The following is an 8198-nucleotide window of genomic DNA, read 5'->3' on the forward strand; positions in this document are numbered from 1 at the left end:
CAAGCCCTCGGGGCTTTCACACTGGATACACAGCAGCGGCACTTTCGGGGCGGTTTGCAGGCGCTATTATTAGCGCAATAGCGCCTGAAAACCGCCCCAGTGTGCAAGGGCTCTAACAGTGTAAATTTGCTGTCCCCTCAAAATAACTCAACACACAGCTATTAATGTCTAAACCGCTGGCAACAAAAGTGAGTACACCCCTAAGTGAAAATGTCCAAATTGGGCCCAAAGTGTCAATATTTTGTGTGGCCACTATTATTTTCCAGCACTGCCTTAACCCTCTTGGGCATGGAGTTCACCAGAGCTTCACAGGTTGCCACTGGAGTCCTCTTCCACTCCTCCATGTCAACATCACAGAGCTGGTGGATGTTTTTACACACCTTGCTCTCCTCCACCTTCCATTTGAGGATGCCCCACAGATGCTCAATAGGGTTTAGGTCTGGAGACATGCTTGGGACAGTCCATCACCTTTACCCTCAGCTTCTTTAGCAAAGCAGTGGTTGTCTTCGACGTGTGTTTGGGGTCGTTATCATGTTGGAATACTGCCCTGTGGCCCAGTCTCCGAAGGGAGGGGATCATGCTCTGCTTCAGTATGTCACAGTACATGTTGAAGAAAAAATAATTAAATAACTGCGCATCAAAAATAAATCATGTAAACAATCTATGCTGCAGAGTCCTATATGTGACACAAACACACAGAAATCAAGTGAGAAAAAAATTGACTCGCGCTCGAAACAAAAACTAACATGTGTATGACTGAAGAGAAGTACTCAGCCTATATATAAAAAAAATATAAACATATGATAAATGTGACAAACTGAATACTAGGTTGGGAGATTGATCCCACTTCCCCTTAAAGAAATATATTCAATAACAAGTCAAATTCATACATAAAACTGTGAGGGATTGCAGTGTATAAAAAGGAATAATATCTTATTTGGAGAAAATATAAAAAAATTAAAAAATATAAAAATGGGGGGAAAGTCCATATGTAAAAAAAACACCCTACAAGTGCTGTGGAATGCAAAAGAAGTGCAAAAAAGGTCCAATTTAAATGAAATCCCAGATGTGTGGGTCCACCACCATAAATGAAGTGCCTGGCCGCTTACCGGAACCCCATGACCCCCCGTTACAGAGGGTCTAAATGGGCATTGTAGTCCTGCTGCTTCGGACAGCTCGAGAACCAGAATGATGACCAGATTGGAAAAAAAGGCTGTATTGCGGATGGATCCACAGGGAAAGGCAAACCTCAGCCCTCAATGGAGTGTGGACATCATATAGGGGAAACAGAAGAAGGCTCCCATAGTGTAAAATCAATTGGTATTTATTAAAAAAAAACATAGTAAACACTCACATGTAAAAAGCAATTATCCTCTGATGGGCTGAGCGGTGTCATCGCGTCACCTTCCTCCATCGTTGTACTCCAGCAGGACGGGCGGCCTGTGAACATCCGGCCGGTGTCACAGACTGCCTCTCATCAGAGGATAATTGCTTTTTACATGTGAGTGTTTACTATGTTTTTTTTTAATAAATACCAATTGATTTTACACTATGGGAGCCTTCTTCTGTTTCCCCTATATGATGTCCACACTCCATTGAGGGCTGAGGTTTGCCTTTCCCTGTGGATCCATCCGCAATACAGCCTTTTTTTCCAATCTGGTCATCATTCTGGTTCTCGAGCTGTCCGAAGCAGCAGGACTACAATGCCCATTTAGACCCTCTGTAACGGGGGGTCATGGGGTTCCGGTAAGCGGCCAGGCACTTCATTTATGGTGGTGGACCCACACATCTGGGATTTCATTTAAATTGGACCTTTTTTGCACTTCTTTTGCATTACCACAGCACTTGTAGGGTGTTTTTTTTACATATGGACTTTCCCCCCATTTTTATATTTTTTAATTTTTTTATATTTTCTCCAAATAAGATATTATTCCTTTTTATACACTGCAATCCCTCATGGTTTTATGTATGAATTTGACTTGTTATTGAATATATTTCTTTAGGGGGAAATGGGATCAATCTCCCAACCTAGTATTCAGTTTGTCACATTTATCATATGTTTATATTTTTTTTATATATAGGCTGAGTACTTCTCTTCAGTCATACACATGTTAGTTTTTGTTTCGAGCGCGAGTCAATTTTTTTCTCACAGTACATGTTGGCATTCATGGTTCCCTCAATCAACTGTAGCTCCCCAGTGACGGCAGAACTCATGCAGCCCCAGACTATGACACTCCCGCCACCATGCTTGACTGTAGGCAAGACAAACGTGTCTTTGTACTCCTCACCTGGTTGCCGCCACACACGATTGACACCATCTGAACCAAATACGTTTATCTTGGTCTCATCAGACTACAGGACATGGTTCAAGTAATTCATGTCTTTAGTCTGCTTGTCTTCAGCAAACTTTTTGCGTGCTTTCTTGGGCATCATCTTTAGAAGAGGCTTCCTTCTGGGACAACAGCCATGCAGACCAATTTGATGCAGTGTGCGGCGTATGGTCTGAGCACTGACAGGCTGACCCCCAAACCCTTCAAACTCTGCAGCAATGCTGGCAGCACTCATACAGCTATTTCCCAAAGACAACCTCTGGATATGACTCTGAGCACGTGCACTCAACTTCTTTCGTCGACCATGGTGAGGCCTGTTCTGAGTGGAACCTGTCCTGTTAAACCGCTGTATGGTCTTGGCCACCGTTCTGCAGCTCAGTTTTAGGGTCTTGGCAATCTTCTTATAGCCTAGGTCATCTTTATGTAGAGCAACAATTATTTTTTTCAAATCCTAATGGGGCGTACACACGGTCGGACTTTTTGTCTACAAAAGTCCAACGGACGCCGACGGACTAAAGCTGGCTGGTAATCCGATCGTGTGTGGGCTTCTCCGGACTTTCAGCAGACTTTTTCAGCCTCAAATCCGACGGACTTTAGATTTGAAACATGCTTCAAATCTTTACGTCGTAACTACGACGGACCCCGAAATCCGCTCGTCTGTGTGCTAGTCCGACGGACAAAAACCCACGCTAGGGCAGCTATTGGCTACTGGCTATGAGCTTCCTTATTTTAGTCCGGTGTACGTCATCACGTACGAATCCGTCGGACTTTTGTGTGGTCGTGTGTAGGCAAGTCAGTTCGTTAGAAAGTCTGCTGCAAGTCCGCCGAAAGTCCGCCGGAAGTCTGTCGGACAGGCTGTCGGACTTTTGTAGACGAAAAGTCCGACCGTGTGTACGCCCCATTAGAGAGTTCTTTGAGCGATAACACCAAATTTAACACACCTGCTCCCCATTCACACCTGAGACTTTGTAACACTAACGAGTCCCCATAATACTGGGGAGGGAAAATGACTAATTGTGCCCAATTCTGACATTTTCACTTAGGGGTGTACTTACTTTGTTGCCAGCACTTTAGACTTAGCACTTTAATGGCTGTGTGTTGAGTTATTTTGAGGGGACAGCAAATTTACACTGTTATACAAGCTGTACACTCACTACTTTACATTATAGCAAAGTGTAATTTCTTCAGTGTCGTCACATGAAAAGATATAATAAAATATTACAAATATGTGAGGGGTGTACTAACTTTTGTGAGATACTGTACATTACCCAAACAGTTGTACATTTAGTTATAATTAGTGCTTGCCCCTATAGCAGAGAGAGAAATATGAATCAGTGGCTGGAGCAGTGGGTGGTAGAAGATTATCTGCATCCTAGAGTAGGGGTACACTTTACAATCATATGAATAGGTTAAATTAACACTACTCTACCCAGGGTCAGATATCAGTGTCAACAAAAAGTCGCTAGTATCCCAAAGCTTATAAAACTTTTTGGAGCACCCTCTTGCTTCATATGTCAGCTTATACATACTTAAAGTCTAAATAATTAGCTTTTTTCAAAGCCCAATGTGAAGAATCTCCGTTCCAGTCCAATTAAGCAGAATCGTCTTACGGCATAGTAAAACAAGAGTCTAAGGCTCCATTCACACTAGCGCGTTTTTTTGATGCATTTTGCATTTTGCAGAAATGCATGGGAATTTTTTAACATGGGTTCCTATGGAACATGTTCACATCAATGCCTTTTTGTACCTCTGCATTTTTGGAAAGGGTCAGGGACTTTTTTTCATGCAAAATGCAGCGTTTTGCATGTAATAGAATTCAATGGACCAGCATCAAAAACGCAAGTGCACCGTTTTTGCAGCGTTTTTACAGCGTTTTTGCAGCGTTTTTGATGCGTTTTTGGCAGGTTTTTTTTTTTTTTTATTTTTTTTTTTTTTTAAACTGTAAAAAAAAAAAACGCAAAACGCAAAACACGGCAAAAATGCTGTAAAAACGCTACAAAAATGCTGCTCAAAAACGTGGCAAGCATGACAAAAAAACTCCAAAAACGCTCAAAAGCAACATGCATTAGGTGTGAATCGAGCCTAAGACAGTGCTTATTAACTGCAGACACCTCCATGTTTTCAAAAATTCCTAACAGGCACCACTTAGGACAGCATACCTTGGGAGGTCAAAGGTATCAGCAATAAATGCTGTCACCTGTGAGCAAAAGGGGCAAATCCTATTACATCCTCAAATCATATGTAAGAAGTCACAACGTTTGCATTGTAAACAAACGAGCTGGGGTATAATATGTTGTGCACAGTATTGAAATCATGCACTTGAAGCTTCTTGTCCACAGCAATTAGCTTTGCTTTCATGGAGGATTAGCAATGCATGTCTTACAGCATGAGAAACATGAAACAGGAACTAACCACAAACAAGTGCACTGGACTTAGATGGTGCATCCTGTCATATCATAGAATATACATTATAACACTGTAATACTACAGCGCCACCTGCTGCATAGATAAGAATAATGCATACAGTATATAGTTCACAGTACTTTACATTACACGCTGTTGCTATTCCAACATAATATACTCTATGCAAATAACGTAGTTGGATAAGTTTATCCCTGGCCAAGATCACTGTCCCTGAGTGAGAACTAAACAATTCCTGCCAATTATCAGGTGTAAAGGCACAACCTCTAATCACTTATTCTGAATAGTTTGGAGGTGGGTGTCCTATCTATCCATAAGCAGTGAATAATAGGTAGAAATGAATCGTGTGTGATCAGGGCAAAGGAGGGTGTGTTCAAGTTTTGAGCTACTGAGATTACCATTACATAATCCAAATTGTTCCTCCGCAGCATGTCTAAGTTGTGTGTAACAAAACAACCACTATAGTGGCATACACAATTTCTGTCAGAGTTGTGTAAAATATTTGAACACGCCCCTTTGTTTAATCGATATGCCAGTCCAAATCTTGCCCATAGCTGACCACATGGGAGTGAAAGAAAATGGGGCAGCCAAGGATAATGCCATAGTAGGTGCCTTTTCTATTTGTTTTCAAGTATTCTATTATCTTCGATGCATACATATTTTCTAAATGGCCTCTTTACTCATCTAGATGGTAGGACACACGTGGTTTATGCCACCTATTGCCTCCCACCGGCTGTCAAAGCAGACCTGATAGGAACCCGCAAACTGCTGAAACATGCAGGCTCCACCCCCATGCCCCATCAGGGCCACTCTGATGACTGGCTGCTCTAATTGAACCTGATGCGATAATGTAAATATACAAACACATACGAGGAGCACTAGCTCCTGCCACACAATGCCGAATGAATGAATCCTTCAATCAGCAGACATGTAAGTATCAATTTTGTGTAATCAGCGGCACTTTATACATTTCTAAATGCAGCACACGTTTTCATTGGTGGACACAGCAGTGTGCATTGCTGCATTAACTTCTATTGTGCTACATTTAGATGCGTACAAAAATATACACTGATCACGTGCAAACATCGCATTTTCAATGCTCGTGGGAATAACCCCTAATGGTTGTTGTCATGCCACTACTATCAGCCTCTATCATCCTCTGCACAGCAGTGGCCTTGCTAGGAGAGGGAGCTAATCAGACAGCTGCATGCACAGTACATTGACTGATGGGAGGAGAGAACAGCGGTTATGACTTAAAAGTACTTTGCTGCTCTTTCATTGTCCAGTCAGCAGACTGCAGGCAGGGACGTGACATGGCTGCATTTAACTCTGTACTAACACCAACAGGGAAACTCCTGGTTGTGCTGTCTGGCTGAGGTGTATGAATGGATAGAACTATACATTGCTTAGTAGACATATGTGCTTTAAAGTGTTTCAGTGGATTTCCCCTTTATTGCCAATATAAAGTATTCTCCTTGCTCTGTGTTTATTGTGCCTGCATACATAACACAGTACAGCTACAACAAAGATACCAAGGTGCATTGCCTGCAACCTGTTACCGATCAAAAAAGGGAAGAGCCTTTATCATAACCTCTTGAGCAAATCTTAATGTTCTAATGAGGAAAGACGCAGTGTCTGTATCCTTATAGGAAAGGACAAGTCCTACGGAGCATCCCACCAAAACAGGACTACTATGTCAAGCATTAGCATTTTATCTCAGTGCAGACTCTTTGGAAAAGCTATGAGCCAATCACACATACAGGTAATGAGACTACGTAGGGCATGTTATGCAGCACAGATCTGGGTTGCCAAAAGCAACTTTTTTTTTTTTTGGGCAGTTTAAGAACAGTACAGCGAGTGCAGATGGAAATCAAAAGATAATTTTTCATCTTCAATAGTTTTTTTTTAAATAAAATTTTCAATTAAAAGTACAGCGTTCACGTTGTAATACATTGGCGACAAGCAATAAAGACAAAACTTTTCATTACATATTGTTCAAACATTTTGTATTAAGTGTATATTATGGCCCCAGCATGCAAAACTAAAAAAAAAATAAAATCAGAAGAATTTATGTACGTAGATATTATGTTGGTGGGGAGGACTGAAATGTTGGGGCTTGAGACAAAGTATTGTGAGTAATAAAAGAAGAAAAAAAGAAAGATTTAAGTTAGGGAGCAAAAAGCATGGGAAAAGGGGGAACTGGGACAGGGGAGTATAGTGTGGGAGTCCCTCAGTTTGTCTCCCTCAATAGCATTGGTGGCTGTAAGAATGTTGGACTGTCTGCAGAGAGTAAGGGGCCAGCATATTGAATCTAAGGGCTCAACCTGTTTGTGTGAATCAATAAATATACTTATAAGCTTGTCATCAATGAAGGACTCAGTCCTCTGTCTCATCTTTGCAAACAGAGTGAATTGATTCCTCTAGGCATGTGCTATAGTTTGCTTAGGTGCTGATAGGGTATAAAGCAGCCCATAGATCAGTGATGGTGAACCTTGGCGCCCCAGATGTTTTAGAACTACATTTCCCATGATGCTCATGCACTCTGCAGTGTAGTGGAGCATCATGGGAAATGTAGTTCCAAAATATCTGGGGTGCCGAGGTTTGCCATCACTGCCATAGATGATTTGAATTTCTTTCCTTCCGCCATGGGTGGAAGGAAAGAAAATTGCTCAATTTGCAAATTGACTGTGTCTCCCGCAGCACTATTATGTTCTGCCGGGTGGGGGGGCACAGGGAGTCTTCCCTGCTGGCAGAACACAGTGGCTATTGCTGCCAGCAATAATCATATGAAAAAAAATCAGACAGGCTGGTTGTACCCAAATCGATCGATGGATGGATCGCATCTTGGCAGGTCCCTGCTGATTTTCACTCCATGTATGGCTGGCTTAAAGTACAACTGAAGGCAAAACTTTTTTTTTAGTGTTGGATAAAGTGCAGATGGATCCGATTTTTCATCACTGTCTGTGCCCCCGTTAGGGAAATTCACCCTCTCTATTTGTCTTGTTCTGCAAGTGAAAGTAAATCCCAAATTTTGGGTTGTCCCCAGAAAGGTAATAGAGGGGAAATCTTCCAATTGGGATACTAGTTCTGGTGACCTGGGGGTCCCTAGGGATTCTCTTAATTTGCAGGGATTGCTCCTAATTTTCTGTTTTGGTTATAGAACAGGAAGTGAAGGGAATTTTCCCCAATTGGACACAGATGGCAAAAAATAAACAGGCAGGACTTATAACCATCCCTACTCTATGCAAAATAAAAAAAAAGGTTTGCCTATAGTTCTACTTTAAGTAGCCAGTTTTGCTGAGGTTTACAGTGGGAGGGGATTGGAGGTGGAGAAGCACCATCTAGGGGTCCATTGTGATACAGATATGAAATAAACATTGTAGGAGTTTTACATTTTGGTCTAGAGCCTACACAAAGCTGAATTCCAGGGGAAAAAAAACACCCTTG

This window comes from Aquarana catesbeiana, linkage group LG04 (assembly GCF_042186555.1).
Source record: "Aquarana catesbeiana isolate 2022-GZ linkage group LG04, ASM4218655v1, whole genome shotgun sequence".
In the NCBI taxonomy this organism is placed as follows: domain Eukaryota; kingdom Metazoa; phylum Chordata; class Amphibia; order Anura; family Ranidae; genus Aquarana; species Aquarana catesbeiana.